At 34.5% G+C, this 25,360-nt stretch overlaps 1 long non-coding RNA gene across 11 annotated transcripts in view; it reads right to left on the bottom strand.

The window, feature by feature from the left end:
- The window catches only part of LOC143256126 (uncharacterized), a 265,056-nt gene that overhangs the window by 4,219 nt on the left and 235,477 nt on the right, over positions 1–25,360 (bottom strand). The window contains exons 1-6 of one of the 11 annotated variants that reach the window (XR_013031155.1): positions 19,065–19,193; positions 17,581–17,665; positions 15,840–16,023; positions 14,589–14,687; positions 12,045–12,130; positions 8,357–8,978 (exon numbers count right to left, since the gene is read on the bottom strand). This is a non-coding gene — a long non-coding RNA (uncharacterized LOC143256126). Of the gene's footprint in view, positions 1–1,976; positions 2,073–2,555; positions 2,656–3,739; positions 3,982–8,356; positions 8,979–12,044; positions 12,131–14,588; positions 14,688–15,839; positions 16,024–17,580; positions 17,666–18,554; positions 18,690–19,048; positions 19,194–25,360 lie in introns of those variants that run through there. The other 10 variants (XR_013031156.1, XR_013031158.1, XR_013031157.1 and 7 more) reach the window with 10 other exon arrangements.

The following is a 25,360-nucleotide window of genomic DNA, read 5'->3' as shown; positions in this document are numbered from 1 at the left end:
TACTGATTTATTTAATACAAGTCATTGCAGGGATGGGCTGCTTTTCCTTTCTGCTCTACCCATGCAGTTCATCCATCCATCTGTAATGGGCAAGTTTATGAAGCAATTACATTGCAAGTTTATTCACATACAAGTGATTTTATGGAACACCCCATTTCAATTGTGAGCATTGCAAAGTCATGGAAGGTAAAGCATGAGTCAACATGGTTGTATAGTGGGGATGTCAAGTTGAAGAACAGATGGTCAGGCACCACTCACCACAGAATGGGATCCATATAATGAGTAAGTAAAGCAAGGGTTCCTGAAAGAAAAATAGGAATATAAACTTACCTGCTCAAAGTTGCACTGAAGCCTGAAGAATGGGTGCAGGTGGAAGACAAAAACCCAACAAAGAAGAAACTGCGAAATGGTGCGATAAGTAATGGGAGATGAATGTATTTGATGTAGTCCACATGCCTGACTGTAGGATTTCATGGCTGATGAAGATGATATGTGAGGGAAAAAGTGAAGTATTAAATCTGATGTGAAAACATCGGGAAAAAATTCTGGGAGGAAGCCAAGTAAGAATAAGTCAATCAAATAAAATGTGAAACCCAACTAGTGAAGGGGAAAGATCCCAAAAAGAGGAAGATTTCCGAGTAATAACGAGTCGGTAACAGGTACCGTGGAAGAAAGCTGTTTGGGCAGTATAACATAAAAGTCTATCTGGATTGAAACAACAAAATAGATGAGAAATATAAGGAAGAGAAAGAGGCAAAAGGAGAGTTACCCTCCATATCATCTGAGGTCTTTGGGAGGAATAAAGGAGAATATATGTAGGGTGGTAAAACATATGTAAAACATCAATGATAAACAAATCTGACCCTTGACATCCAAAACCTAAGGGGAGAAGGAAATACATTTTAAGAGAATGATGGAACATAAGGAAAGTGGGATAAATTGTGGGAATGGAGGACCACATTAATATTCCAGTCTGGCTGGTCATGAGATTCCAATATGGAGTAAAGAAAATGGGTATAGGAGACACTGGAGGAAGGAAAAAAATGGGATTATGAATCCTTCCAATAAAAGTTGAAGACCTTAATGTTCCATGTTGAAAGGATGCCAGTAATGAAGAAAATTGGTAAGCCAAGCTCTCACCAGATTAGAATCCACCAGGTGATGTGATGTGCATTGTCAAAAAATACGATGAAATGAGGACCTCAAGGAGAAGGAACAAGTAAGTGTTGGGAAAAAGAGGGAGGAGAAATGGTAATAGGTGCTGTACTGGGCTCTGACCGAGACATAACAGACTGTTGTTGTACTGCTGCAGTTCATGATTCAAAAAGACTCAGAGATTGTGTCCAATATGTATTACCACAGAAATGGGGCCTATGTAAACACCTAAGATAAGATAATGGTTATGAATTAAGGTTGCATCCCAATCTAGAAGGTCCCAACAACAGAGAAACCACATATGCAGAGCCAGAGCCGAAGATGACAAATGAGCCAACATAGAATAAAGAAGGGAAAGGATATCCCCCCAAAATCCCTCAGGGTTTTCATGATAATCAAAATCAGGGTATGAGAGATAATGTAAAAAGTTGTGAAGGTAGAACAAAGGCAGGAAAGTTGGGCATGTGTAAAGAAAAAAAACTGTATATAGATTGCAGCACTGGATGAAAATAGTTAATTTTGCGAGAAGAGGGAAGTATGTTATTCGAATCAGCTAGTGTTAATACCATTAATATATTATTGATTATAACATTTAAAATGTAGGAAATGAGTGAGTCTTGTTTGAGTAGGCTATTCTGTCATATGAGGGGGGGGAACAAATCTCACATTTGGACCTGTCTTAGAAGTGTTTGCTTTTTATTACATAGTTATAATGCAAATAACTTCACTCAGAACTCACCTTCACCATGGTGATTACAGGGTATCTTTTTCGGTAAACTGATTTTACGGTACAAACATATTCAATCCACAAAAAAACACTGTCCAGCAACACCTTTTTTTATTCCTCCTTCATACAGCCCATTTAGAACATCCATTTTTCTTCACACCACTACTAATGCTGTATGTTTATCACACCTCTATAGATTAGGTGTATATCATCTCTGTAATTCATTAACTAAATAATATTACAAATGGAAGCATAATTAAAAACTGGCTGATAGCATAGTAAGCAATACTGTTAACATTAAAAAGAATCAATTTTGATGTACTGTACCACTTGGAAAAGCAGCAAGAAAACTAGGTTTAAAACAAGTTGTTCCTATGACAACACAGTTGAATAAGAATATGGACATCTAATTTATAAAAAAAATATGGCAGTAATGCAACTTGTTTTCCTGTGTGTTGTGTATGTTTTCTAAGTATAACAAGATCATATGGGCTTTTTATAGAAATATTTCTTTGCACAATACTTTAACATTATATCTCTGTCTGCTCAATACATGCATACTTTACATAATAATTTCTGTTGTTTAAATGGTTTTATGCTGTATTTATGTGTGTGTGTATATATATGTTTATATTATCTATGAATTCTACACACTAGCAATAAGAGGGTTTACCTCTTCTGGTTTAAACCACTAAGATAACAAAAACAATAAATGTTCTGCTACAAGAAGTAGAGCAAAAAAAAGTCCTCCAACTGCACCAATTTGTCGATACCTGTGGAAGAGGGAAGAAATAATAGTTTTTATACCAACGTAAACTTAACGTCAGATAACAATAAAATAGAAGCACTTTTTTTCTATGATATAAAACCTTATAGGCTAATACTAGTAAAAATTTGCCCTTAATTTGTAGAAATATACATTACTTGGTGTGTTTTGATACAAAATAGTTGAAATCAACTTAATTATAAAAACAACAACATTTAACCTACATAGTAAACTAATAAATACATTTCATACCATTCTAACCAACAATATCTTTTTCAGTATCATAATAACTTTGGAAACTATCCAAATAACAAGACACGAGATTCTTATTCCCCTTTACTATTATACTGGAACATGTGTTGCTTGTAACTGTTTACTATCCAACTGGTACATGACCTGCTTGTAACTGTTTACTATGCAACTGGTACATGAGTTGCTTGTAACTGTTTACTATTCAACTGGTACATGAGCTGTTTGGGTAACTGTTTTCTATTCAACTGAAGAATGAGCTGTTTGGGTAACTGTTTACTATTCAACTGGTATATGAGCTGCTTGTTATTATTTACTATTCATGTGGTACATGAGCTGCTTGTCATTACTTACTATTCAACTGGTACATGAACTCTCTATTTATTCAATCATAACATGAGAAAATATGAATAGAATGTGCTCTGATGAATCACTTATTTCACACCTCTTCAACAATAATGACTGACTAGTGACAAAACAGAAAGTGTTAGGACTTTTAAAGGAACCAATCCTACAATTGTGCACAGTGGAATACAGTATAAAACTTACAATTTAATTACTTGGTAGTTTTCCAATAGCCATAACCAGTACTGTAGTAATGTTCAGTATGATATATATGGGAAGGTATTTTTATTCAAATAGTATCACATTGCTTTGTACAAATAACAATAGTGTAAGCACAGAGGAAGGTGATTGCATAATGCTAAAGCTACTGAAAAATGTTCAGTATAATTCATAAAAAAGTATTTGACATGTTTATTTATTACATTTTCAAGCTGGACAAGACTTAGCTGCACCCTCTAGAAATATGAAGAACAGTTTCTATTAGAAGGAGCACATACCAGCTAAGTTTAGTACCAAGACTGTGCACAGGGTCTTTTATGATTGTGTTGTACACTACTTCAGTACGAGATGCAATATCCTTCCACTGGTATGCTTCTTTACTTTTCTGATGAGCGACCCATGGAGGTACAACTTTTCCAACTTTTCGATCATGTATAGCTTGGTTAAGACCTGCCACGTTACCTAATTTACAGAAAACAAATTTTAAAGTTAAGATACTCAACTAGGCTACAACAATCTCTAGTTCAGATGTAACTTTAGGCTTAGTTGTACAAAACAACACTGATGTGAAATATACAATGTTTCCTTTTAATAATATAATACTGATTTATTCTTAAAGCTTGCTCTATCCTCTCAAACTTTATTTGGAATAGATGATAATCAGATGGGGAAAGGTCTGGAGAATCAGGAAGTTGTGGAAATCTTTTCAGTCTAGCTCTTCAATATTTGCAGATGTGATCCTTGCTGTATGAGGCCGTGCATTATCCTTGTGTTACATAACACCTTTACAACTGATCAAAGCAGGCCTCATTTCTTTCAGTGCAACCTTTGAGCGCTCTAACTGTTGACAATAGAAGTCTGATGTAATCGTTACATTAATAGCAGCAATTTAAAGTGAATCACATCAACAATATCCAACCGAAAGATTAACAAGACTTTCCTAGGGTGGTGGTACATTTTGGGCTGTGCTTTAGCCAGTTCACCTGCACGTAGCCATTGTCTGCGGCACTTAACAATTTTTATAAAATATCAATTTTCCATCTCCAGTCACTAACCTGTCCAAAAAAGGTGAGTTACATTTACGAGAGTGCAGAGAAGTGCAAATGTCCACTCTTGCTCTAAGGTTGGCTTCTTTCAAATCATGTGTGACCCTTTTTCCAAGTTTTGAAACGTTTTCTAGCTGCTGTAGATGACGGTGAACTGTTGAATGGTGTGAAATTAGCTTCTGTGCCAGTTCTTTAACAGTTACAGCACAGTCTCCATCAAGTGCAGCCAGCAGCAAGTCATCGTTAAACTATATAGGATGACCTGATCGTGGCGCATCACATAAATTGCAGTCACCTGATCTGAACTTCTGAAAACACCTTCGATATCTTCTTTCATTGAGAGGCTTCGCATCGTAAACAACTTGAATATTTCGTGTAGTTTCGGCTGCACGGTTGTCTTTTTTAAATTCATAAAGCATTATATGCCTAATGTGCTCCTCAGTCACATCCATCTTCATAATGGTTTATTTGATAAATGATCTAAAAGTGGAGTTGGGTTAGTTTCTTTAATTTGTGTGAACATTTTATACACGTCTTACTACATATTTCAGTCATTAAAGCCTTTTGCAAAGACAAAAATGATAATACACTTTCTGTATTACATTTTTGAAAATTACTTATGGGATGACCTGATAGTTTTTCCTTCATTTTTGTTTAATTTCGCGCAAAGCTACACGAGGGCTATCTGCGCTAGCCGTCCCTAATTTAGCAGTGCAAGACTAAAGGGAAGGCAGCTAGTCATCACCACCCACCGCCAACTCTTGAGCTACTCTTTTACCAACGAATAGTGAGATTGACCGTCACATTATTTCGCCCCCGATGCTGAAAGGGCGAGCATATTTGGTGTGACGGAGATTCGAACCCACGATCCTCAGATTATGGGTCGAGCGCCTTAACCACCGAGCCAGGCCAGGACCTTTAATTGTTCAACAATACGTCTGTGAACTAAAAAACCGAATTTTGTTAACCGTTGTGCGTACAGCACAAATAGTCTATTGCAAAGCTTTCTACTTACCTACAAACAAACGCATCAAAAACATATAAATTATGATGAATTTTATATGTCAGAAATATCGCTTTATTAGAACAAAGCGTACGGTGAAATTTTCTCTTCTCCAAAATGTGTAAATTGTATTAGAGTTTACATATAAAATATCTGTTTATCTACATTTTGTACTGATAAAGACCAAGATAAAATTTATTTTTATGTTTCTTTTTTAAGCACAAAGCTACAGAATGGGCTGTCTGTGCCGTGCCCACCATCGGTTTTTAGCGGTGTGAGCTGTAAGACTTACCGCTGGTCACAAGAAAGCCTGTGCTCTTTCTAACAAAAGTAAACAGAAAATGGTGCTTCTAAATAGTTTCTTTTATTCGATATTAGAACGGTAAAAAATGTTTGATCAAGGTTTATATTTCAAAGAATACAATAAGTATGAGTGATATTTTAGTTACACAGTCCACCTTGAGGAATCGAATTCCGGATTTTACTTTTAAAGGTCCGTATGCTTACTGCTGTGACTTACGACTTACTTTTATAAAGTTAATTACACTTCATACATCTGAGTTTACGATAGTGAAATACCATTAGGATTAATTTGTTGCAAAATGTTTTTTAGATTTCCTTTATACATGACTCGTAATCTGAGGGTTGCGGATTCGAATCACCGTTGCACCAAACATGCTCGCCCTTTCAGCCTTGGGGTCATTATAAAATGTCACGGTCAATTCCATATTCGTTGGTAAAAGAGTAGTCCAAGAGTTGGCGGTGGGTTAGATTAGTGACGGCTAGCACAGATAGCCTCGTGTAGCTTTGCGCGATATTCAAAAGAAAACTTTTACACATACTCTTCGGATAATTAAACTAACGCTCTGTCTCTTTCGCCATCTATTGAGATTCCAAAACAATAATATTTTTTGCCAAATTAATGTTGTTTGTAAGAGAAAAGTAAATTATTGTGTTATTTACGTTCATTCAAAAATAAAAGTTTATTTAGTAATTCCTTATAAAGAAGAGTGTGAAATAACTTAATGTCTAAGTCCATACACTTTGTTATGTAAACTTTTAATATTACTAGATTTTATTTTTTCTGTAATTGGTGTTCATTGGTAAGTCTTCATACCAGTTTCATAGGAATAACTCTCCAAGAATATAAGAACTGTATAATTTGTTACAGTCTCTAAAGAGGTTGTATGTAAGACCCTGAGCTTGGAACCTTGTTGTTTAACTCTTTTGCTGTCAACTTATTATTATTATCTCATGTTGGTTGTCACATTATTTTTGCGTGTTAGTACTGTAAATAGGAGTGCATTACATAAAAAATTATATTTTCATTACAAATGAGCATATAAACATCACATTTTCCTTGTTTGTTTGGAACATACATAGTTGGGTAACCAATCGTTTTCAAACTTTTTACATTTCTTCCAGTGTTTCCCACCGAGATCCTGTTCTGAAATGGTCGATGGTTTGGGTTCAGGCAGAGATTGGGACTGTACTTGGGGTGGAATTCCTGAACTGTTTCCTCGGGCCCTTCCCCGTGATTTCACCGACCTTCCCCTTGTAGTGGAACAACGCCCCCTCGTGGTTTTAACTGTCTCTACTATCTTGGTTACTTTCAATTTTCTTTGTGTGCTTAATTTACTTTCTTCACCATTGTTTTCCGAGTCTTCTTCTGAGCTTTCATACTCAAAGCAGTCACTGCTTGAGTCTGAATCTTGCTGAGTTATTTACAAAACTTGAGCTGCAGTGAATGATGAACACCTACACGAAGCCATCTTGGAAACTTTGTTGACAACATTCTTCCCTTTTTCTGCATCCCGGAAACAATACTAATCACGTGATCAGATTCATGAATAAGTAAATATTCCAAGATAAACATCTAAGGCTTATTAAGTGGAAGCTATGCATTTGCCCTAAAGTGATGCTACCTAATGAATAAAAAGACAATATAAAAATTTGACGATAGTCGCAAATGTCACAAAGTCGTAGGATCGACTGCAGTCGGACTTTGCAGTGAAAGAGTTAATGACTGAAGTTGGTTTTTCTGATTTTCTATTGTTATATGTTTGAATAAACATAATACATGACAGTCTCTCAAACATATACATTAATCGATAATCCACAGGTAACACACCGTTTAACAAACAGAAATTTACATAAACCGCCAACCAACATAATACGGTAGCCACTGTTAATCTCGCTCAGAGATGTCACAACAAATACCTTACTGAAATCAAAGTTGTTAACTGTTAATGTAGTGGCTTCATATCAAATACCCTAATGAAATCAAAGTTGTTAACTGTTCATTTAGCGGTGTCATAACAAATACCCTAAAGAAGCCATAGTTACAACGGTAACACGTACAATGATGAAGAAAGATACTTAAGTTATGCAAGAATAACAAATATTGTATGAAAGCAGAATACTTCAGTTATATTATGCAAGATAATCAATTATGCAACTTAAACAAATACTAAAGCATTTTACGCTGAACAGTGTTTCAAAATTTCAGTTAGCATTGACTTTTGATACTTGTTAGCACAATGTTATTAGCAATCCCATTATGTCTTACAGATACAATTTTCTTGGCTGTGGAAATTCATTACAATTACACCTCCATGTCAAACCTGTGTTATAGTTATTAGTAACAAGTATTCAGGTTCATTCATGAAGTAAGCAACAATTAAGTATAACATTAAACCAATCTTTAAGTACAGTTTTACCAAAACATTCTCTAATTGAAATTGATACTCAAGACTCTACAATTTGATCTTTAGCTATATTTAACTGTTGTGAAATGTATCTATTGTGTGATTGGAAAAAAAAAAACTGAGTCAGGCTAGTACAGATACTTATGTACATTTCTGTATTTTTGAACTTTACACCATCACTGACATCATTGTTAGATATGACTGGACATGCACTGGACATCAGCAGCTGAACTTATCAGAAGAAAACAAATACGACTACACATTGTAGAAAATGTAGGTGAGGAAGTGGTAATTGTTACTTCTGTTGTGGTACTTCTCCCACCACCTGTGATAAGGGATTGACTGCTTCTTTTGTAACACACCCACAGCTTAAAGAACAGGAGATACCTTGTGGTATTGTAATGGATTTGATTTGATTGAAACACAGGAAGAACGATTACTAGTAACTTGTAGTATAAGTTATTACATACTCGTGGAGAAAGTAAACTAAATATACATCCTTATGCATACATGAAGTCAGACAGATGCTTCAGATATTTTGTCACTTCTGGATTATGGTAACTAATTAAACACCCTTGAAACTGGTACAGATAGTCCTGAAGTACATTCCTATCTTGGTATCTTCTTGTGTCTGTTAACAAGTTTGAAAGATTATTAACAGATTCACTTTATTTATTTTCACCATGAAACTTCAGTTCTCTTCTTTAACTCTGTCAGAATTCGAAATATGTTCCAAAGTGATGCACTTGTTTCAAAGTTCCTGTAAAAATTAAATAAATTGAAAGACAAAGTAACTGAATAATTCTATATCCAGAGTCTAGCACATTACCCTAAAACAAAACAATCCCATCAAAGATAGGAATAATGAAATTACTGAGACTTTAAATAAAAAAACATAAACCATGAAGCTACGAAGCTGAATAGATAAAATGGTCCCAGAAATATCAGTTTTTGTTACAAGTTACTTTTTATTATGCTGAAAATATGTTCTGAAGCAATATGTTACTTGTAACCAGAAATTATGTTATGTAGCTACCAAATAATGCTTAATAACTAAACAACTACATATTATTTGAAATTTCATTCTTAATTAAGACTATAACTGACTTTATTAAAACCAGTATTTGAAAAACAGTCTTGTATTTGGGTATCACTTACTGCTAAGTTTAGTGCTGCTGTTATTTGTTGCCATGAGATTTTAGTCTTCTTTGACCAAAAATGCATCTACGAGATTATTTGTTTTGTACTTACAAAGAGTGTTAAACTTTAACTGTATCTTATGAGGGCTTATTACACTTGTATAATTCAAATGATCAAATAAAGGACTTAAAATGTTTTCCTTAACTTATGTAAGCAGGTACTAGTGTTACTATCAGAAAAGTTAACTGTGGCTAGTGTAAAAGAAATTGGAGTTGTGATGGGAAAGTAACATAATTTTCCTTTCCAGGATAAATTTATAAAGGCCACAAAAAAAAGTGGAACAAGTGCGTGAACGTGTAGACAATTCTTATACACTACTTTCAAGAAGGTTCACAAAAAAAGGTGGAACAAGTGCAAACAATTTTTACAATAAAACACTGTTTCATACAAGGAAATGAAATGTGTACCTATGTTTAACCAGTTCAAACATTTTTTGAAAGGAAGAAAATACTGATGAGTGAATTATTAAAAGTCAGTTATGTGGATGAACCATGTATTTTGAAAATGGAAAAACCAGGATTAAACAGCACATTCTCTTTAAAAAAAAAGCAACTGGAAACAGAGTTTATTAAATGTTTTGATTTTTTAAAATATTCAAGAGAATAGTGTACAAGGGAAAAAAATTCAAAGAATTCAAGTCTACCGATATATTACGATAACCTCCCAACTACTCCTGAAGAGAATGATGTATCTAGAAAATTTTGTTTTCTTCATAACAAGAGTAACTTCAACAAGAAAATGAAGACAAAGAACCTGCCCCCCACTAGTACAGAGGTAAGTCTACGGATTTACAATGCTAAATTAAGGATTCGATTCGTCTTGTTTGGCTCAGCAGATAGCTCAATGTGGCTTTGCCAAAAGAAAACACACATACACAAAGAACCTTCCAATAGTAAGTTGAATGAAATCTGTGTCAAGAATTTTACAGGAGGAAGAATGTAAAGCTGTACACAAAGTAATTCTATTTTATTATTGGTAAGTCATCTAATTATTAGATTCAAAGAGGTCTGGGAACTAGAAGGTTACAGAATAAGGATGTAAAGTTGTTTTTTACCAAAACACAGTTTTACTTATCCATAGAAAACAAAACAAAAACAACAACAATAAAAAAAAACATGTAATTCACCACCTAATGTCAATAATAATAAACTTAGAGAATGTGATGAAATGTGTTATTTTACCAGTTTTCTATTGAGTAACTGGCAGAATAACAGGAGGTTCACCAGGAAATGTACTGTAGAGCAAAGTTCTAAATTCTCTGACCTTGACTGAAGTTGAAGCAAAGAGAGAGATTGGTTTCAAGTAAAATCTTTATCTCAAACATTCATTAAACAGTCAAATACAATAACAAGTGTATCAATTAGGTGCCTTTACTGGAAAGCTTTAATATCAATTATATTTGTAGCAAAATATAATCATATCTGTGATCATTACTGATGGTACAGACTAAAAAAAAACAACAACATGGAAGCATATATGAAAAATATTGCCTTTCTTTTTAGGGTTAACATTACTGTATAAAAGTACAACATGAATACCAATACAAAGGAACACCTTTATACATAAACTATATTAATAAATATAATCAAACATCAAGCACACCCTCTACATTCCTACACTCAATTACACAACCCCCTTCAAACATGTGGTCATCTGTCGGTCAGTTACCTCTTTCTTTCTTTATGAACCTGACAGAGACAGAAGAAGGTCAAAACGTTGTTTGCCCCTCTACATAAAAATTTTCTCAACCCATACCAGCCGTTTTAAATATATAAAAATACATCATGTTTTACTTGAAAGGAATTTTTCCTAAAAACAACCAAGCTGATTGTTGTCTTAAATTAAAACTACACAAATAACATATTGAAAAAAGTTTTAAAAATGTATATTAAACAAGGATGTAGGAAATGTTTCAACACCCAGACAAACAGTAAGTTTTAGCGTTATTAACTGAAGACAGGGCCCAACATGGCCAGGTGGGTTAAGGCGTTCGACTTGTAACCTGAGGGTCGCAGGTTTGAATCCCAGTTGCACCAAATATGCTCACCCTTTCAGCTATGGGAGCAGTATAAAGTGATGGTCAATCCCACTATTCTTCGGTAAAAGAGTAGCCCAATAGTTTGCAGTGGGTGGTGATGACTAGCTGCCTTCCCTCTAGTCTTATACTGCTAAATTAGGGACGGCTAGCACAGGTAGTCCTTGAGTAGCTTTGTGCGAAATTCAAAACAGACAAATTGAAGACAGAACAGAATGACAGAAAGTTGCAGGCCTGTTACCTTAAGTATAAATATGTAAGTTTCAATACTTCATAAAAAAAAAAAGACAAAAATGATCTTGAATGTCATTTTCATTATCTTAATGATTTTCACGAGTTCAGTATTTATTAACAAAAGAAGTTGCATTGTTTTATCTTAAGAATATGACACTTAGAAAATCTACAGAAATATACTGTTACTTCATGCACTTGACTACTGTTAATGTAAATTATTAAAGCTTATTTACTTTCAGTGAAGTTTCCTTGCTGTTATGTTTTTAGATCTGTAGAAAACAAATGTGGTATGTATAAGTTAACAACAGTAAAGAGGATAACACAAGGAGTACCAAATAACAACAAATGCTGACTTACAATATCTGTTAGAAAGGTCATCTCTTACTATGTACTGATCTATGAGACTGGAACTTCTTTCTAACATCTGTAGCTTTGTCAATATTCTGTAAACAGATCAAAATCTTATGTTATCTAGATTCTAATCTCTTAATGCAAAGGACCTGTCATTAAACGTAACAATACAGAAATACCTAAATTATAAAAACAATAAACAAAGTCCCTTCCTTGTGGACATGACATGGAGAAAAAGCTACACAAGAGAAATAAAGTAATTTATTTGACAAAAATTTGATGATAAATCCACTAACTTCTTTATAAAGTACTTGTGTTGATATAAATTTGATTATAAATCCATTAACTTCTTTATAGAGTACTTATGTTGATAGAAACTTGATTATAAATCCACTAACTTCTTTATAAAGTACTTGTGTTGATATAAATTTGATTATAAATCCATTAACTTCTTTATAGAGTAGTTATGTTGATATAAACTTGATGATAATTCCACTAACTTATTTATAAAGTATCTGTATTGATATGAACTTGATTATAAATCCATTAACTTCTTTATAAAGTACCTGTGTTGGTAAATTCTTGATAAATCCATTAACTTGTTTATAAAGTACTTGTGTTGGTAAAATCTTGATAAATCTCTTAACTTTATCTACTATCCTGAAGTCTACAGGTAAAATGTCCATCTGAGCAGTCACTAGAAGAAGCTGATGGGTATGGTTAGCAAACTTAAGTTTGGAAGGGGCTAAAAGAAGCCAATAATCCATATAATGGCTCAATCACAACTCCAAAGCATGAAGATAGTGAATAAAAGTTCTGACCTCCTGACAAAAAACATAAGGGGCAGAAGCAAGCTTGAAGAGAAGGGAACAAAACACCATGTGATGGACGAACTGAAGATACTGATGAGACCATGGGGATATAGGGATGTGGAGATAAACACTAGTGACATCAATACCTGTCATTCATAAGCCCAGAGAAAATGCCCACTGTCAGGTAAGAAACAGTAAAATTGGACAGTTGAACAAAGTAACTGAGGAAAGACGAATTGATGATAGGCTTCCAGTCCTGGTTTTCTTAAGAACAACAAAGAGTCTTGAATAAAACTAGGTGAAAGATATATAACAGATTCAATGTCCTGCTGAGATAATAGTTTCTGAACCACCTCCAACAGACACTGGCTGGTCATGAGATTCCAATATGGAGGAAAGAAAATGGGTATAGGAGACACTGGAGGAAGGAAAAAATGGGATTATGAATCCTTCCAATAAAAGTTGAAGACCTTAATGTTCCATGTTGAAAGGATGCCAGTAATGAAGAAAATTGGTAAGCCAAGCTCTCACCAGATTAGAATCCACCAGGTGATGTGATGTGCATTGTCAATGAATACGATGAGATGAGGACCTCAAGGAGAAGGAACAAGTAAGAGTTGGGAAAAAGAGGGAGGAGAAATGGTAATAGGTGCTGTACTGGGCTCTGACTGAGACATAACAGACTGTTGTTGTACTGCTGCAGTTCATGATTCAAAAAAGACTCAGAGATTGTGTCCAGTATGTATTACCACAGAAGTGGGCCATATGTAAACACCTAAGATAAGATGATGGTAAACATGTATGAGTTAAGGTTGCATCACAGTCTAGACGGTCCCAACAACAGAGAAACCACGTATGCACAGCCAGAGCCAAAGACAAGAAATAAGCCAACATAGAATAAAGAAGGGACAGGATATCCCCCCAAAATCCCTCAGGGTTTTGATGAAAAGCTTAAGAGAGGATATGGGTGGTTGAGAGATAATGTAAAAATGTTGTGAAGGTAGAACAAAGGCAGGAAAGTTGGGCATGTGTAAATTAATAAAACAATCTGTACTGAATTGTGAAACATACTGAAACAAATGTTCTTTGTAAAGAACAAATTTTATTTCATACAAAGTACAAACAATTAACAAATATATCAGAATATACACTATAAATTAGGTGTATATCATCTCTGTAATTCATTAACTAAATAATATTACAAATGGAAGCATGATTAAAACTGGCTGATAGCATAGTAAGCAATACTGTTAAGATTAAAAAGAATCAAATTTTGATGTACTGTACCACTTGAAAAAGCAGTAAGAAAACTAGGTTTAAAACAAGTTGTTCCTATGACAACACAGTTGAATAAGAATATGGACATCTAATTTATAAAAAAAAAATATGGCAGTAATGCAACACATTTTCCTGTGTGTTGTGTATGTTTTTTAAGTATAACAAGATCATATGGGCTTTTTATAGAAATATTTCTTTGCACAATATTTTAACATTATATCTCTGTCTGCTTAATACATGCATACTTTACATAATAATTTCTGTTGTTTAAATGGGTTTATGCTGTATTTATGTGTGTGTGTATATGTTTATATTCTCTCTGAATTCTACACGCTATATGTTACTGTAGTCACTATATGCTACTGTCTTATTAGTAAAGAAAACAAACATTAATGGACTAAAAAGTCTACAATAACAAACAGATGTTCTGATACATGAACATAGCAATAAGGGTGTTTACCTCTTCTGGTTTAAACCACTGAGATAACAAAAACAATAAATGTTCCGCTACAAGAAGTAGAGCAAAAAAAGTCCTCCAACTGCACCAATTTGTCGATACCTGTGGAAGAGGGAAGAAATAATAGTTTTTATACCAATGTAAACTTAACGTCAGATAACAATAAAATAGAATCACTTTTTTTCTATGATATAAAACCTTATAGGCTAATACTAGTAAAAATTGGTCCTTAACTTGTGTAAATATACATTACTTGGTGTGTTTTGATACAAAATAGTTGAAATCAACTTAATTATAAAAACAACAACATTTAACCTACATAGTAAACTAATAAATACATTTCATACCATTATAACCAACAATATCTTTTCAGTATCATAATAATTTTGGAAACTATCCAAATAACAAGACATGGGATTCTTATTCCCCTTTATTTTTATACTGGAACATGAGTTGCTTCTAACTGTTTACTATCCAACTGGTACATGAGTTGCTTGTAACTGTTTACTATCCAACTGGTACATGATTTGCTTGTAACTGTTTACTATCCAACTGGTACATGAGTTGCTTTTAACTGTTTACTATTCAACTGGAACATGAACTGTTTGTGTATGTTTGTTGTAACTGTTTACTATTCAACTGGAACATGAGCTGCTTGTATTCATGTACTTACTATTCAACTGGTACATGAGCTGCTTTCGTTATGCTATTAGTATATTCAACTGGTATATGAGCTGCTTGTTATTATTTACTATTCATGTGGTACATGAACTGTTTGTAACTCTCTATTTATTTAATCATAAGATGAGAAAATATGAATAGAATGTGCTCTGATGAATCACTTATTTCACACCTCTTCAACAATAATGACTGACTAGTGACAAAACAGAAGGTGTTAGGACTTTACTTTTAAAGGAACCAATACCTAAAATTGTGCACAGTCGAATACAGTATGAAACTTACAATTTATTTACTTGGTAGTTTTCCAATAGCCATAACCAGTACTGTAGTAATGTTCAGTATGATAAATATGGGAAGGAATTTTATTCAAATAGTATCACATTGCTTTGTACAAATAACAATAGTGTAAGCACAGAGGAAGGTGATTGTATAATGCTAAAGGTACTGAAAAATGTTCAGTATAATTTATAAAAAGTATTTGACATGTTTATTTATTATATTTTCAAGCTGGATAAGTCTCAGCTGCAATCTCTAGAAATATGAAGAACAGTTTCTATAAGAAGGAGCATGTACCAGCTAAGTTTAGTACCAAGACTGTGCACAGGGTATTGTATGATTTTGTTGTACACTACTTCAGTACGAGATGCAATATCCTTCCACAGGTTTGCTTCTTTACTTTTCTGATGAGCGACCCATGGAGGTACAACTTTTCCAACTTTTCGATCATGTATAGCTTGGTTAAGACCTGCCACGTTACCTAATTTACAGAAAACAAATTTTAAAGTTAAGATACTCAACTAGGCTACAACAATCTCTAGTTCAGATGTAACTTTAGGCTTAGTTGTACAAAACAACACTGATGTGAAATATACAATGTTTTCTTTCAATAATATAATACTGATTTATTCTTAAAGCTTGCTCTATCCTCTCAAACTTTTTTTGGAGTATTATGTTACAGTATGAAAGGGTAAAAAGTTTTTGTTGAAAAAAATAAATTTTTGTATTGCGGTTAGGCCTTCGTATTAAGCCTTGTTTCCACTAGTTCATATTAGCTTAAGTGACTGCTTGAATTGGTAAAGAAAATTGCTAAAAAAATATTTAAAAAACAGTGAATATAAACAGTATTTAAAATTATTACATGTATCAAATGAAACTTTTAGGTTTAAAATCTTCAAAAAATTGGTTTGTTTAAAACTTGAGTTATTTTTATTGTATTCCAGTGATAGAAAACTGTGAAGTTGTGTATATTAATTTTGAAATTAAGGACAACAATATAGTTTTGTAAAATAGTAGAGGAAAATTTTAAGACAGTGTAAGACGACAAAAAACAGAAAATAAAATGTATCACAACAAATATTTTCCATATTTCAAAGCTATAAGTTCATATAAATATCACATACACAAAACATTTTCTTCGCAGATGCTACCTGTGGAAAGAAATTCTGCAGTTTCAAACCACTTCATCCAATGGCTTTCTTTTTTTAAACAATTCAATGTAACAAACCACACAATGGTTGCACAGGTTTGATGTACCTGGGTATTACATAGTTAAATATAACTTTGAGGTAATCTAGCAATCTGTATTTCAGTTTGGCCTAATAAGATGTGTAGAACCAAATGTTTTTACAATGTAAGTTCACTAATGTTGGCCACTCTCATTTTTGATTTTCAAAAATATGTATAGATACAGATGTACTAGTCAAGTATTTTCCAATATGTATAGATACAGATGTACGAGTAAAGTATTTTCCAAACTTTTGTCATCACTCTTTATGCACGAAACATGATTTCACGTGCCACCATTTTTTTTAGATAAGGGAAAGTTATGTGATTAGATATAATTCACAGATACATATTAAAACATTATATGTATTGTAGTAATTAATTATTATTTTCATTAATAAAAAAATATCTCAACACTTAACTATGCATTATTGTGCCCCATCACAGATAATTTATGCCTCCCTGAGATGAGGGTGGAGTGCCCCACGCTACGGGAAATATTGTACTAGCTGATATGGATGCTATGAAAATGAAACAGACAGTATAGTTTGTTCACCACATGTTTAGTTTTTATGACTCTTTAGTGCTGCAGGGCAAAATAAGTAATGGATTTCATGGAAAGTTAGTTTATCTTGCATCCTTTATTTACAGAAATGTTAAGGTGTTTTTGGGCACCTATTCTAAACCACCAAACACTCATGTTAACCTTTCATACTTACTCTGTTTTCTAGAGGTTTACGATCATTTTGTATTATCTGATTTACTTCCGAATACAAATGCTAATTATGAGTGAGAAAAAACAATTACTTACTAGCTACACTAGGTTCTGTCAACCACACCAGGTCTGGTGGTAAAACCTCAGGTTCTCCCCCACTTTAGTACTTACAACCTGCAAACTAGATAATAATCAGTGATGTCGAGAAACCCACTTGTTGAGAAATTTATATGCAAAAACGGCTCGTTTAGGTTGAGAAAATATTTTACATAGAAGAGCGAACAACGTTCGCATATATCGTTTCTTTTGCATATAAAAAAACTTTGTTTGGTTTCAGTTTTAAGTGTAGAAAGGTTTTTGTTATAGTTTTAAGGGTAAAAATATGTTTGGTGTTTGTATTAAGTGTAAAACTTTGTTTGGTTTTAGTTCCTGGTGTAAAACGTTGGTTTGTTATAGTTTTAAGGGTAAAAAGTTGTTTGGTTGTAGTTTTACGTGTAAAAAGGTGTTTGGTTTTAGTTTTAAGTGTAAAACGTTGTTTGGTTTTAGTTTTATGGGTAAAAAATTTTGGTGAGCAGACACAGATAGTCCGTTTTGAAGTTACACAACCCCTTCCAAACATGTGGTCAGCTTCCGGTCAGTTATCTCTTTCTTTGTGAACCTGACGATGACCAAAGAAGGTCGAAACGTTGTTCGCTCTTCTATATAAAATATTTTCTCAACCAGGCTATTAGCCCACATATAGAATCTAAACTTGTTTTCAAGCATTGTAAGTCCGCAGACATACCACCGTGCTACTGGGAAGACTGGTTGCCTCATTGAACAAGTCTAGTATGATAAACTATGCGACAAGAAGCAACCAAAACGCTTGTGAATTTTTGTTACAAACAAATTGATGTCAAAGAATCATTTTACATGTACTGGAGTGTATTGCATGATAACAGTGGAGTCATAAATTAATTATAAAACACGAAGTACAAGTTCATGACAGGAATAAGAAACTTTCTTCCACTTTCACCATTATACTTAACTAAATGTTTTCAAACGAAACTTACTGGCTCATATCAACTTACTTTAGTTGAAAAGAAAATCTCTATAAGGTCCGGCATGGCCAGGTGGGTTAAGGCGTTCGACTCGTAAACCACGGGTTCGAATCCCCGTCGCACCAAATATACTAACCCTTACAGCCGTGTGGGCGTTATAAAGTGACAGTCAATCCCGCTATTCGTTGGTAAAAGAGTAACCCAAGAGTTGGTGGTGGATGGTGATGGCTAGCTGCCTTCCCTCTACTCTTACACTGCAGAATTACGGACGGCTAGCGCAGGTAGCCCTCGAATAGCTTTGCGCAAAATTTATAAACAAACAAAACTTCTACGTCCTTCAATTCACGTTTTGTTGAAACAAATAAGTAGAAGAAAATGAGAAAAAAAAAATACAAAATCCCATGTATGGTATTATACCCAGACGTATTATATGACACTAGGGAGTTACTTAACATTAAGAAAATCATTTGTTTTAAACATTTATGCCAGGCCAGACCATGAGATTAATAAACCTGATAACAAACCTCACTCGTGTATCACCTGTTGTGGTGGACACAGAAGACCAGATTTCCTACCCTTGTGATAACGTTTGTCCATAGTTCTTGTCTATTCGACAGTCTCTCTCGCACCTTCTAAGCCTGATATATATACACCTACCCCACAGAAGAGCTTCGTGATGTGTTTACTGGCGCCGCCTACCTGCAGCTGAGGGAATTCGTTCCAAATCTGTATTCTCAACAACACGATTGTTTAAAATAGTTTCTATATAATGGTGCTTATGGACATTTTGCTTGTATATTGTTGCTGTATTTTTGAAAATATGAGAGTCAAAATTCTTATTTAAAAACATGAAAAGCTACTCAGAACTAAATGTTATTCGCTCCATGGGGAATCGAATTTTGGAACGTAGTGTTGTAAGTCCGGACACTTACTGCCAATTCACCGCAGTGATCATAGAAAGAACATCTATGGTACTTAAATAAGGTACCTGTGCAGTTATGATTCTTACCAAAAAAATGGTTTAAGGTTTCTAATATCAAACAGTTTCCCTTTCTGACGGAACAATTTTAAACCGATTTCTCTGACATTTCAACTGCTTTTAATCGTTGTTCGATATTTAAAGACACGTATGAACAAACCTACAGAGGGTCAAACACATTATACTAAAACGAGTTTCACACCTCAGAGTTAAACTTTAGAAATTATATCACAAACAATTCTAGTTCAGTCCCTAAAGGGGCACTTGACATATTGTCCATTGTGATGATTCACTCCTAACTACAACTAGGCTCCAAGACCTTTATTGTGAGGTGCATATCAACAATACAATAAAAAATACTTTGGCGTGGAGGTCGCACCAACTGAAACGAGAAATCTATAACCCAGAAATTCATGTTAACACGATAATATATTATAGTGGTATTATTATTGTTACTATTGTAGGACTTTCTTTGATCTACGTGTTTTTAGAACATCAGGAATATATATGTATATTTGTGTTTACAATTAGTGTTATACATAGTCTATTTTAAATCACTTTGCACGAAATTTCGTTTTGGATGAAATACTGTCTGCTGTGTCTACTGTGGGGATTAGGATTCCGGATTTTAGCGTTGTAGTACAAAATCTTACCGCTATTCTACCAGCACAAATAGTGTGCTGCATGTTGTGCTTGTTAACAAAATACTCGAAGAAACATTTGTATAATTTATATTATTAAGAATTTTCCTTGTTCTCTTTACTTAAATTTAACGTTTATGTTTCAAGAATGATTTTATAGTGAAGTTAGTTCATAGCGTTGACACTAGGGCATGTCTTTTTTATATTACCCCAAATACAAAAGTTCCAATCTAGTCAAACTGTGCGCAGCCTGGTGGTTAGCGTGCTAAACTAAGAATTGAATAGGATAATATCGTAGATATGATTTCCATAAACACGCTCTACACTTTCGGCTGCTTTATAAAAGCAACAATCTATTACACCATTGGATTTAAAACCTGCTCTTCCCAGTTGCTTCACGCACGCGCGAATAAAGTGTCATCCGGGTCGAAAATTCGATTTCAGTTTGCAACCATTGAATTTTTTCTTTACATTACCACTTGACTGAACTAAACGATTTTTTTAAAGGAATGATATTCCAAATGCTCTTTTATGTTACTCAAAGAAACACCAAACCTTCAATCAGTGAAAATTTAGAAATATACCCAAGCAGAGGTATAATTTTGGTGGCTATGAAATATTAAATACAAAATAACCAAAGAACTGTGTTAAATTCACAAGTGTTAAATCAAAATCATGCACTAAATTTTTTTTGCTACATAGTTATCAGTAGATAACACATAATTTATCTGCTTTTTTATTTATTGAAAATGTTTGTGCAACACTACATAAGGGTTCATATAGTCGTTCTCTATATTGGACTGAGAGACTAAAGGGAAATTAGCTAACCAACAGCACCCACTGCTAACTCCTGGGCCACTCTTGTCTGTCCGATAATCGAGATTTGACCGTCACTGTCTTTGAAATGTATCCTTACGCTATAGAAGTACTATTTTCTATACTCCACCTGGAAAGCATTGTTCACGTTCGTTTTGAATTTCGCGCAAAGCTACTCGGGGGCTATCTGCGCTCGCCGTCCCTAATTTTGCAGTGTAATACTAGAGGAAAGGCAGCTAGTCATCACCACCCACCGACAACTCTTGGGCTAGTCTTTTACCAACGAATAGTGTGATTGACCGTAACATTATAACGCCCCCACGGCTGAAACGGCGAGCATGTTTGGTGCGACTGGGATTCAAATCCGCGACCCTCGGATTACGGGTCGAACGCCTTAACACACTTGGCCATGCCGGGCTAACATTGCTTACTCTGTTTAAATGTTTTAGAAAAAAAAATCCTTTCTTTGTCGGGAGAGAAATGAAAACGATATTATAATCACATAACCTCGGAAGGTTTTTTCGTGATGCATATGAATATTTGTGAAAAATTAAAATAACTTGAACATATTTATTTGTTTAATTACCTGAATCTGACTGATACTTATTGATTTGAGTGTTTGTTGTTACACAATGGGATCTCTGTACGATGCCCATCACGTGTATCGAAAGTTGATTTTGAGCGTTATTAATACACATTTAGCACAAAATGTTTTTTTATTCCGTATGTTAATTATCAATAACTTCCGATCAGAAGTTTGCGTCCTCTGGTGGGACAGAAGTAAGTCTGCGGAATTAAAAGGGAAGTTCGATAGACCAATGTGGCTTTGATGGGAGAAACACACCTACAGACGTTTGTGTGGCGCCATCTGTTTTAATTTCTTTGTACTCTTTCGATAGAATATGCATAATATACTGATGCATGCACTGATTTATGGAGTATGCTAAACTTGGATAAGATTTTTAAAGTGACGCATTAGGATGAAATATAGGGAAATGCTTTAGAAAGGTCAGTTTAGTTGTTGCTTTACTGATCTAAAAACTTTACTTCACTCTGTGAGTGCTTTTGTTGAAATAAGAAACGAAAGACGAAAACGAACCATTTGAAACAGAAAAATCTAACTTTCATTCAGATGAGAGATAATAAAATGCTAACGTTTGCTCTTGGAATGGGTGAGGAAGTCGTGTTCTTTCCTTATGTTTACCCTGCCGAGACGGTCGGTACTCGATCAACAAACGAAACGGTGAGAAATGGAACTCGTCAAAAGATAAAGAAACCAACTGTAAATGTTTCCTGACATTTATCTACTGCTTCCATACAAAAAACACACCAAAACGCAGCATCCAGTTTCCTTGCTTTTAATAAAGCTCCTTTATGGATTGCATTCAGAAATGCTAACACATTTCACGTCTCTTATACATCTAATTAACTGCACGAGAAAAACCAGTTACTTTGTCCATGGTATATATATTATTAGACTGAAAGCACGGTGTGGCTGAATAGGTTTTGGTTTCTATTTTTGGTCTGTTTTTCAAGAAAAACGATCACCGAACTTTCACTTCCAGTGAGAGGCCTCGTTTTTCAAATTATTCCGTTTGGTGTGTCCTCAGCTAGAAATGGGTGATAGAAACTGTGTCAACAGCAACACAGAGAATAGGTTGAAGACTCAGTGTCTACCTTGAGTCTTAAAGTTAACGGTGTAAGTCAGTGTTCTACGTAGAATAAACAATAGAAATCTGTTTTAATTATCTACACCACTGTTAATTACTTACAATCCATACAGTTTATTTATATATTTAAAATCCTTGATACATCTGCAGCTTTTCTACAAGATAAATTGAGCCTGTGTTTTTGGTCGTACAAACTAATAATGTCCCACGCTAGTACAGCGGTAAGTCTAAAGATTTACAACGCTAAAAATCAGGGGTTCGATTCCCCTTGGTGGACTCAGCAGATGTCGAAGAAAGAAAATTGAAAAAAATAAACACCACTTGGTGTTGGTCAATCTATTTGGAGCAGAATAAACACTTTATATGAACAAGCACTGAGCACCATTCCTTAGCCACTATTATTTCATAGAAAGCTTGTACGCCTAAAAAACACGATATATTTTTATTATATTTCATGTTTATATATCTATGTTGTAGTAAACAGTAACATTATCAGTGAAATGAAAGACATTATTTAAACCTAATTTGCTTTCTCGAAAGTTTTGACTGCCAAGGTCGGATCCTCGACGTGGTGCTACTTTTGACAGCGCTAATAGAAGAAACGAAACAATTCCACGCATGAAGCTTGGAATGAAAGATAAATATATATAAGGATTAATACAGCTGTTACCGGCTGAGATGATGCCACTGTTTTCTTGTCGAAGACTTTTGGGATTTCCAAAGGCCATCACCATCTCTTGGATGGTGCACGGCAAATTGGTAATCATAATGGCAACAAATGTGGCCGTAGCCATCATAAGTGTCTTCACCTTTGCACGAGGAAGGGTCGACGCTGTATGTTGGCAATTTCTCATTACTGATGGTTGTCGCCTTATGTCTAGTAAAATTCGTGAGTACAAGACCACCAAAAGACTACATGAGATGGTGAATACAGTCAGAAACACAACATCCAGGTACAGCTGGCGATGTGACCTTGGATACTTCTGGGTGTAAAAGATAGAGCCACATAAATACTGATTTATACTTGAAGTACTGAATGAAATAAAGTGACCACCCACGCTCCCAAGGAAAGTTTCCATGAAGAAATGTGCGGGTTTAAGGAGTGGTCAAGCGTGTTAAGGCGTGCGACTCGTAATCTGAGGTTCGCGGGTTCGCATCCCCGCCGCGCCAAACATGCTCACCCTTTCAGCCGTGGGGGATTATACTGTGACGGTAAATCCCACTATTCGTTGGTAAAAGAGAAGCCTAAGAGGTGGCGGTGGGTGGTGATGACTAGTTGTTTTCCCTCTAGTCTTACACTACTAAATTAGAGACGGCTAGCGCAGATAGCCCTTGAGTAGCTTTGTGCGAAATTCACAAATCAAACGATCCAGGGTTATGCCAACCAACATGTAAGTAAACGAAACTAAAGTACTCTGAATGAACAGCGAAAGAATCTCCGTTCTACCCGTAACTTTCCATATTATCTGTGACGTCACTGTCACCTAGGTAACTAGCAGGTCAGCTACAGAAACGTTGAGAAACAGGGTTCTAGGTTTTGAGCGACGAAGTCGGTGAGAGATACGAAGTTCCCAACAAACCACAACGTTTCTGGAAAAATAAAATGATTATCGTTACTGTAGCGCAACGATAACAACACGAATCGTTCGATAATTATCAAATCCAAGAAACGTCCTTAATATTATCAATGTACGTTAAGTTAGAAGCGGTCAGTTTAAGATGAGAAAGGTTCGCCATGATGTACACACACTTACAGCTTCGCACTTACCGGTAAAACTACGTCACTAACAACATTTTTCGTTGCTTAACGAAACGTTCTTATGGCAACCTCACCGTCTTTTTCAGGTTTGTCTTGACGCCCCACGCACTTTAGGTTAAGAAAATAAATATAATTTAACGATAAATAAATTCTCAACTCAAGAATGGAATTTTGGGATTGATACAGTGACGACGAAACCAAACGTCTCTTACTATGTTACAGTTCAAATAAAGTTTTACGACATTTTCACCCGTTAACGTTGGGTTGATAAAAATAATAAAACTGTATCATTTTAGTTCTAGTGTTGTTGTGGTAGTGCATTTATCTGAACAACTGGATTTAAAAATTCACCTAATATATAATATTCTGTAAAAAAAGAAGCCATAGAGAGAATATATTATTGTATATATTAAGAAATATAAATAAAGTTTTAAATAATGGAAAATATTTAAAATAAAAGTAAGAAACTAAAGGTTATTTAACAAACAACAAACCCGATTTCTATATAGACAAACTTCTGAATAAATTACCTATATATTATGCTTCTAGGAGAAGAGTTAAAATTGTTGAAGTCTCGTAAAAATATCTCCACTAACGCAGCGTTATGCCAAAAGACTTATAACGCTAGAATCCTGGTTTCGATACTCGTGGTGGGCAGAGCACTAATAGCCCATTGTGTAGCTTTCTGTGTATTTACAAACAAACATGTCTTGTAAAAGGTATCGAAAATATAATTTGCCTCCTTTAGCCAATCAAAATATCTGTCGTAATATCAAGATATATAATTTGCTTCCTTTAGCCAGTCAAAATATCTGTCGTAATATGAAGAAACATAATTGCTTCCTTTAGCCAATAAAAATATTTGTCGTAATATTAAGAAATATAATGCGCCTCTTTTGCCAATCAAAATATGTGTTGTAATAAACTATTTAATTCTATGTTGTACTTCATCTCACAAGTCACAATGGTAG

The sequence above is a fragment of the Tachypleus tridentatus genome, chromosome 7 (assembly GCF_004210375.1).
Source record: "Tachypleus tridentatus isolate NWPU-2018 chromosome 7, ASM421037v1, whole genome shotgun sequence".
Lineage (NCBI taxonomy): Eukaryota > Metazoa > Arthropoda > Merostomata > Xiphosura > Limulidae > Tachypleus > Tachypleus tridentatus.
Note: the sequence above shows the minus strand (reverse complement) of the source record. Positions and strands in the feature narration are given on the sequence as shown.